Genomic DNA, 9,773 nt, shown 5'->3' with positions numbered 1-9,773 from the left:
CATAAAATATAAATGGAACATACTTTTGCAAGAGATTGGTAAGAGGCCTAGAAATTTTAGAGAAGTCTTTAATAGATCTCCTATAGAAACCGACATGACTAAGGAAACTTCTTATAATTTTAATATCTTTAGGACATGGCATTTTATCAATTGCATCAACTTTAGCTTTGTCTACTCCAATACCTCGTTCAGAAATTTTATGCCCCAAGACAATACATTCATTCACCATAAAGTGACACTTCTCCCAATTTAAGACAAGGTTTCCCATCTCTGTAAAACTCGATGAAGGTTGCTTAAGCAATTATCAAAATAAGTCCCATAAACAGAGAAATCATCCATGAAAACCTCAACAATCTTTACACAAAAATTAGAGAATATAGCAGTCATACATCTTTGAAAGGTAGCAGGTGCATTGCATAAACCAAAAGGCATGCATCTATAAGCATAAGTTCCAAAAGGGCAAGTAAAAGTAGTTTTCTCTTGATCGTCTTGTGATAAGGTATTTGAGAGAAACCAAAATATCCATCAAGAAAGCAAAAGTGTGTGTGCTTAGATAGTCTTTCTAACATTTGATCTATAAAAGGCAAGGGGTAATGATTTTTTCTGTCACCATAGAAGGGAAGGGAAAATGCGTGCGTCACCATAGAACGACGCCGAGAGACCCACCGTCAGTCCGACAGGCGCAATGACCCTGACGCTGATGAACCCGCGCCCAATGATGGCGGGTACTTGCCTTTCGAGGTCGGGTGCCCTACCTACACTCACGAGCTACGGCAAGTCCGTTGGACGTCTTCTCGCGTCTTCAAGCCAAAACTACCAGAGAAGTATGACGGAAAGTTGAACCCGACAGAGTTCTTGAGCATTTACACCATCGATGTCCAAGCCACGGGTGGTAGGGATGAGAAAGTGTTTGCCAACTACTTCCCTTTGGTGCTCAAGTCAAATCTGAGGTCGTGGCTGATGCACCTGCCGAAAAATTTCATTTCATCATGGGCTGACTTGTGCGATGAGTTTGTTGGTGCCTTCACGGCCGGCCATCAAGAACCAGGGTGACCCAGTGACTTGCAAGTTCTTCCACAGAAGGAGGGGGAGAGCTTGCACAAGTATATGCAAAGATTCAGCCGAGTGCACCGCAACATTCCAGAGATACACCCTGTAAGTGCATCTAGTGCCAACCCTAGTTGGTTTTGGAGTATTGACGACAAAGTTGGTTGAGGGACTAATGTGTTTGTGAGAATTGCAGGATAACGCAGGTAGTGTCCCTCATTGATTCGGTTTACCTACCGGAGATGACCCCTAAAAATGTATGAAGATATTGAAGACAATGGTGGTATGAGAAGATATTCATATTGAAGACTATGACATGAGAAGACATTACGTGAAGACTATGGAGCGCGAAGACTGTGTGGTTTCGTTGTTTCCTTTTCTTCTTTGTTGAGTCATAGGAACCACCGTACTGTTAAGTGGGGTCCAAGTGAACTAAGTCAGAGTGACTGAAGTGATGCTCAACCAAATCCTATGTCTTCGAGCGAAGACAATGAGAGCAAATCTTATCCAGAGCTGGATGAGTCAGCTTTGCTTGTAGCCCAAGTAAAGTTGCCGTGTGTGTTTGAAATCTGACCGATGGAACATGTGTCAGTTCCTTAGTGACCCAGGGTCATTTCGGACAAATTAGGTCGGGTTGCCTTGTGGCTATAAATAGCCCACCCCCTACACCATAAATTGGTGGCTGCTCAGAGTTTGTGCACTGCTTTTGTCGTTTGAGAGCAACCCACCTCGAAGCATTTGAGAGGGAGAAATCCTTGGAGGACAAAGCCCAAACACCCAGAGCCAAAGAGTGTTAGGCATCACTGAAGTCTTTCTGTCTGTGTGACCTGAAGACTTATTACACTTGAGGACTGTGAATCCTCCAGTCGGTTAGGCGTCGCGTTCTGAGCATCCAAGAGTCATTGTGGATTGCCGGTGAACGAAGTCTGTGAAGGTTTGGAAGTCTACCTTGAAGACTTACCAGAGTGATTGGGCGAGGACTGGGTGTCCTTAGCTCAAGGGGAATAAGGTGAAGACACGGTCTTCTGAGTTAAATCTCAGCCTTCCTAACCAGACGTACAGTTGTCACAGCAACTGGAACTGGTCCAACAAATTGTGTGTCTTCAACAAGCGACTGGTTCTATCCCTTTCCATCCTTTACTTAAGTTTGTCTTCGTGAAGTCATTGCCTATCTGTGTATCTATTTGACTTCATTGCTTGACTATTACTGTTGATTGGCTTCATACTATCTTCCATCCTGATCCTTACTACTTAGCTGCTATTAGTCATGTACTTTCACATCATTGCATACTTGACTATGGCTTGCTTATGGTAGTTTATCTTCCGCTGCATATCAACTAGGTCATTTCTGTTGTTTGTCTTCGAAACTTCCAAGTTTTGAAGACTTTCACAAAAATCGCCTATTCACCCCCCCTCTAGTCGATACTAGCACTTTCAATTGGTATCAGAGCAAGGTACTCCCTTGTTCTGCGTGATTCGGTTTAACCACCTGGAGTTTAGCTATGTTGACTGCAGGGACAATCAAAGTCTCTACTGCTTGCCCCATTTTCGATGGAACTGAATATCCCTACTGGAAGAATAAGATGCGTTTGCATCTTGAAGCCATTGATGTCGACCTCTGGTATGTCGTCAAGAACGGCGTTCCCAAAACTGGTGAAGGTGTCACCCCTACTGATGTCAAGAAGTTCATTCAACTGGATTCTACTGCAAAGAACATCATCTGTTTTCATCTGACCAAAGGACGGTATGGCCATGTGAGTGCTCTAGAAACGTCGAAGCTAGTCTGGGACTGGCTATCCAAGGTCAACGAAGGCGTCTCAACCCAGAGAAATCAAAGAATCAGTGTTCTTCGCAACCTCTTCAACCGCTTCAAGAGAAACGACAATGAGAATGTCCAGCTCACGTTCGATCGCCTCACAGACATCACAAATGAACTTCAAGCTCTTGGTGCAACTGAGATTACCAAGCATGAAATCGTCAAGACATTGCTGAGATCACTTGACAGCTCCTTTGACACCCTTGCCCTCATGATACAAGAACGTCCTGACTTCAAGACACTCGATCCGTCTGATATACTTGAGAGGCTCAACACACATGAGTCCAGCTATCTGAGAAAAGAGATATCTATGGCCCAAACTATGGCCGAACTCGCGCTTTGAAGGCAAAAGTTGTTTCCTCATCTGAAGAAGAATCTGACTGCAGTTCTGAAGATCCTGAAGACATTGGAAGGGAACTTGCTATGCTTGTGAAGAAGTTCCAGAAATTCACTAAGAAGAAAGGCTTCAGAAAGTCTTCCTGATCCAGCTCAAGGAATGATGAAGCTTCCACCCATGATCACAAGAAGAGAACCTGCCACAAGTGCAAGAAACCTGGTCACTACATATCTGAGTGTCCACAGTGGGACAATGAGAAGAAGAAGAAGAAGAGCAAGGAATATGATTCTGATGACAAGAAGAAGAAGAAATCCTTAAAGTCTTCTTCTAAGTCTTCTTTCAAGTCTTCATCATACAAGAAGAGCTCATCTGGCAAGGCTCGTGCTTTTGTTGGCAAGGAAATGGATTCAGAGGAGGATTCTGCTTCTGAGGAGGCGGAGGTGGAGTCTGGAGAGGAGTCCGACCCTGGCGTTGCAAGTTTGGCTCTAGCCACAGCCTATGTTGCCAAGTCCATCTTCAACACTGAAGATAATGGCTTCCACACCAACGCTGAAGCTGATGTCGAAGACGATCCTACTCCCACCTACTGCTTCATGGCACGTGGTGCCAAGGTAAAATCACGCGATGCTTACTTTCAAACATCAAGTGAAGATGACTCTGATTGTGAATCCAAACCAAGCTAGAAAACACTTGCTAAAATTGCAATTGAACAACAAAAGGCTATGGAACATACTCAAAAACTATTAGACAAAAGCGATGACCCGTTGGACGCGGAAATGACACGTTCACAATCCTTAGTTGATGACATAAAAAAATCTTCATGCTAAGTACCAAGAACTTGAAGGTCTTCATGAAACGCTCTCAAAAGTTTGAAACAGGGATGAAAATGCTATGTTGCTGATGAAAATGCTATGTTGAAGACATTGCTTGAAACAGGGATGTACAAAAGTTTGAAGGGACATCAGACACTCTGCAATGTCCTCAAAAAGCAGATTCTGAACCGAAACCCTAGGAAAGAGGGTGTTGGGTTCGAGAGGAAAATGAACGTTGATGGCTCGTACTGGAAGCCTGAGCAGTACCCCAAAACCACATGGGTGGCTGCACAGGAACCTTCAGTCGATCCATCCACTTTATCTGGCCTTACCTGTGCTAATCCTATTATCATTGATGAATCCTTTGATGCAAACTATAAGCTGTTCAAAAATCAGAATGGTGAAGTGTTTGCCAGGTACATTGGTACTAACTGCAGGAATGGACCACCTATGAAGAAGATCTGGGTACCTAAGCAGCACATTGAGAATCTTCCTGTGAATGTCGTCATGACACCACCAAGGAAGAAGACAAACCCCAGACCTATAGCTTCATGTGGCCCAAAGGCTTCATACAGATACAGGACTCACCTGAGTCACCCTAACGCCAATGTTTTGCAGGGAAATCATGCTCAGACTTATGAATATGAGCGTGTATCTTCAAACCGCTATGTTCATAGGACTAAGAACTTTTCTGCTTATTCATATGAGTATCATTCATCTCCTGCAAGGCTATTTGCTAGGGCTTCAAAGCCAATATTCTCAGATGCTGCACTTAGACTCATTGCTTCTAAGCCACCCCTGAAGATGTGGGTGGCAAAGAAGAACTAACTCTCTTTTACAGAAAACGGTCTCCAGCCAGCAATAAATGGCGTCCGATACTATTGCTGGGAACCTAAAACACATTTAGGACGCATGATAAAATGCCATACTATATACTTCACGTCTGAATCGCTTATTAGTCATACTATATGTCCTAACTTTGATATAAGCTGTGACAGTCCCTATATGTGTCAAATGCTTATGCTTCACAACACTCTTGTGAAGTCTATCCTCCTAACTACACTATAGGGTACATCACCAAAAGATTCAGAATGGATTATGAATAGTGGATGCACAAATCATATGACTGGTGATCGAAGTCTTCTCATGGACTCAACCTTACGTCCATCCGACAAGAGTCACATCACATTTGCTGACACTGGTAAAAGCAAGGTATTGGGTCTAGGTAGAGTTGCAATCTCAAAGGATCAACACATGGATAAAGTGATGCTTGTTGAATCCCTTGGTTTCAACTTAATGTCTGTCTCAATGCTTTGTGACTTGAACATGATTGTGCTATTTGGAAAATATCGTTGCCTTGTACTAATGGAATCTGACAGATCTCTAGTCTTTGAAGGGTATCGAAAAGATGATCTATACATGGTAGATTTCTCAGCAGGTCCACAGCTAGCCGTATGCCTTCTCACAAAAGCTTCAGAATGCTGGCTCTGGCATCGAAGGCTAGGACATGCTGGCATGAGGAACTTACACTCACTCGTCAAGAAGAAGCATGTCATTGGCATCGAGGATGTCAAGTTCAAGAAGGATCATCTGTGTGACTCATTGCTTCAAGAACACAGGACTTGATCTGTATCTGGATACAATGGGAATTACTCATGAGTTCTCTACTCCATATACACCTCAGCAAAATGGCATCGTGGAGCGCAAAAACAGAACCCTCATTGAGATGGCTCGAACAATGCTAGATGAATACAAGACACCAAGAAAGTTCTGGCCTGAAGCTATTGATACAGCCTGTCATATCATCAACCGTGTTTACATCCATAAGCTTCTGAACAAAATATCCTATGAGCTCCTAACTAGCAAGAAGCCAAACGTCAGTTACTTCAGAGTATTTGGAGCTAGATGCTGGATCAAGGATCCCCATCACAAGTCAAAATTTGCACCTAAGGCTCACAAAGGGTTCATTCTTGGCTATGGAAAGGATTCACACTCCTACAGAGTCTTCAACCTCTATCTCTACAAAATCGTCGAAACTGTGGATGTGAAATTTGATGAAACCAATGGTTCACAAAGAGAACTCCTGCCAAGTACACTAGATGAAGCCTCTCCAAGTGAAGCTATCAAGCTGATGGGAACTGGTGAAATCATGCCTTCTGAAGCACAGCCTGAAGAGGAACTTATCATCTCAGCACCAAATCAACCTGAAGATTATGCTCAGACCGAAGACAACCCTCCCAATGATGACAATGATCAGCAAGAGCAAAGTCTTCATCCTGTTCATCCTCGTGTTGCAAATGAAGTTCAAATAGAGAAGATAATTGACAGCATCAATGCACCTGGTCCACTCACTCGATCAAGAGCAACACAGCTAGCAAACTTCTGTGGGCACTTTTCATTTGTGTCAATATCAAAACCCAAGAAAGTTGCTGAAGCTTTTATGGAACCTGAATGGATTCAAGCCATGCAAGAAGAACTTCAATAGTTCAAGCTGAATAATGTTTGGGAACTTGTCAAGCGACCTGACCCTCGCAAGCATAACATTATTGGAACAAAATGGATATATCAAAACAAGCAAGATGAGCATGGTCAAGTCGTCAGAAACAAAGCACGTCTTGTGGCTCAAGGATATACTCAAGTTGAAGGAATTGACTTCGATGAAACATTTGCTCCCGTAGCTAGGCTTGAAGCTATTCGCATACTGCTAGCCTATGCTAATCATCACAACATCCTGCTATATCAAATGGATGTGAAGAGTGCATTTCTAAATGGCAAGATTGAAGAAGAAGTATATGTCGCTCAACCACCTGGCTTTGAAGATCCAAAACATCCTGATATGGTGTACAAGCTAAACAAAGCACTGTATGGACTCAAACAAGCTCCTCGTGCATGGTATGATACGATCAAAGACTTCCTGAAGAGCAAAGGCTTCAAACCAGGATCCCTCGATCCCACACTCTTCATGAAGACATATGATGGTGAACTGTTTGTGTGCCAAATATATGTGGATGACATAATCTTCGGCTGCACCAACCAGAAATATACTGATGAGTTTGGGTACATGATGCAAGAGCAATATCAGATGTCCATGATGGGTGAGCTGAAGTTCTTCCTTGGTCTTCAAATTCGTCAGCAAAGAAATGGCATATTCATATCTGAAGAAAAATACCTCAAAGATTGTCTGAAGAAGTTTGGAATGGAAGACTGCAAAGGCTACACGACGCCAATGCCAGCCAAACACCATCTTGGTCCCGACGACAATGGTAAAGAGTTCTTTCAAAAGGTATACCACTCCATGATTGGTTCTTTACTTTATCTATGTGCATCTAGGCCAGATATTATGCTTAGTGTTTGCATGTGTGCTCGATTCCAAGCGGCACGAAAGGAATCGCATCACTTAGCTGTGAAGCGAATTCTTTGATATTTGGCTTACACCCCAACACTCGGATTATGGTATCCCAAGGGCTCAAAATTTGATTTGGTTGGATTCTCGGATGCTGATTATGCTGGTGACAAGGTGGATCGCAAGTCTACATCAGGCACATGTCATTTTCTTGGTTGATCACTTGTCTGTTGGTCTTCAAAGAAGCAGAACTGTGTATCACTCTCAACTGCTGAATCTGAATACATTGCTGCTGGATCCTGTTGTGCTCAGCTTCTATGGATGAAGCAGACTCTCAAGGACTATGGCATCAACCTGAAACAAGTACCTCTCTTCTGCGACAACGAAAGTGCCATCAAGATAGCCAACAATCCAGTCCAGCACTCGAAGACAAAGCACATTGAAATTCGTCATCACTTTCTCAGAGATCATGTCATGAAGAAAGATATCAATATCATTCACGTCAACACTGAAGAGCAACTGGCAGATATCTTCACAAAGCCCTTGGATGAGAAAAGGTTTTGCAAGTTACGGTGTGAGCTAAATATCTTGGAATCCTCTAATGTCCTATGATCAGGCACACATCCTAACACTTATGCATGTTGATGACTTAGATGTGCAACACACAAAGTAATCTATATCTTCAATCAATGAAGATTTACACTCTGAGTGTGAATACATTAACATGGAATTTGACTTCGGAGCGCCACGATAATTGTGCGCCGTGTCTGGGTCTAATACTTCCTATACGGTGGGTAACGCCACCACCAAATTCCTCTGTTTGAAGTGTTTCACTCATGGCGTTATATTGCAATGACTTCGCATTTGGTTTGTCTTCAGTTTCAATTTATCTTCATGATTTTCTGCACTTTGATGATTTGATTGCTTTCTGATATATATATACTAGTGTTCTGTCCTCTACAGCATTCACTTATAGCTATGTCTTCAAGTTGGATCTTTTGAACTAAGTGAATGTGATCAGACCCTAACCTCTCTATGCTTTCTATCTCAAACTCTATCTGTCCAAATCATATGCATTCTATTGAAACTGTCGAAAGTCTTCTCTGCGTCCTAGTCAGCAGAAGGAAAAGAGACAAACATTAAATCTGTTTTAAATGACTTATCTTTATTGTTGAAATCCGGAGAAGCCGGAACAACTCTCCGACATGCCTGGCGGGCGTGGGAACGTGGGACAACTCTGAGTATGTTGCATGCTTGCCACGTGCCCCTCAGATGTGAACCGCCAGGGGCACCAGCGTAATTGCATTGTGCCGCTCACCTACTTATAAATACTTGTCCCCTGCGGTAAAGAAATCCTTCTTCCACCTCTCCACCTCCGTCAAAACCCTAGCACCACCGCTAGCTCTCGACGACACCAGCGACGAAGCGCTTAGCTGCCGCGACTTCTCCGACGCCGTCCTCACGCCGGCCGCGGACATCGTCCTCTCCGCCGTCGCCGTAGGTGTCCTTCGTCGCCAAGTTAGGGCACAGTGGGCTGAACTGCTCGGTCTCCTATTCGTCCCATCTAGCAGTTCTTCGTGCAGTAATTATAACTCTATTTTTACCACCTTTTTGATCTTCAAAATTCATCCTGTTTACCGAAAGTGGTTTCTGCCTGTTCAATGTTAGATCTAGTCTGTCTGCATCTCATACTGCCTAGTCTATTCACTTAGATTTCCTGTCTAGTTTGATACCTCACTTGTACTTATTCACGGATTGGTACAAATCTGGAACCAACTCACCTATATAAGTGAATGTCTTCGCATCATGAGGTCAATGTCTTCAAACTGATTTATCTTCAAAATCTTCTGAGAATGCATATGACCTCTTCCCCTTCCCTCGCATCTCTAATGCTGTCATAGGTACATGTCCGTGGGAGAATCCCTTGGTTCTCATAGTCTGCATTCGTTTGCAGAATACTTACAGCATCATATCAATTCTCCTGAAGCCAATTCCTGCTTGACCAGCAAGCATAAGTCTCTAAAGCCTTTGAACATATTGAAGCCATTCAGTTTGAAGTTCATGGCTGCAGAAAAATCAGCAAGGAAGCGTGGCAGACAGCGCAGAGAAGGAACATCCAAAGATCTACCTGATGACCTAGCAGAACTCTACAAGACAGACCCCGAAGAGAATTATCATCAGCGCAAGACACGAATCCAATGGATTCGACGCTATTGGGCTGAAGAATGGTTCAAGTACAAGTTTGTGACGAAGGAATATGCAAAGAATAATGCTATCAAGAGACCTTGGGGTGATATTCTCTATCGAGGACTTCAACCCAAGAACAGAGCTGAAGCCATTGCTCAAGGCTTCTATCCTTGCATGGTCCGTGGACCTCAGCCTGAGAACGCCGATCCCACATCACTACTCAGGTGTCGT

The sequence above is a fragment of the Triticum aestivum genome, chromosome 2B (assembly GCF_018294505.1).
Source record: "Triticum aestivum cultivar Chinese Spring chromosome 2B, IWGSC CS RefSeq v2.1, whole genome shotgun sequence".
Taxonomy (NCBI): domain Eukaryota; kingdom Viridiplantae; phylum Streptophyta; class Magnoliopsida; order Poales; family Poaceae; genus Triticum; species Triticum aestivum.
This window is presented reverse-complemented; position numbering follows the sequence as displayed.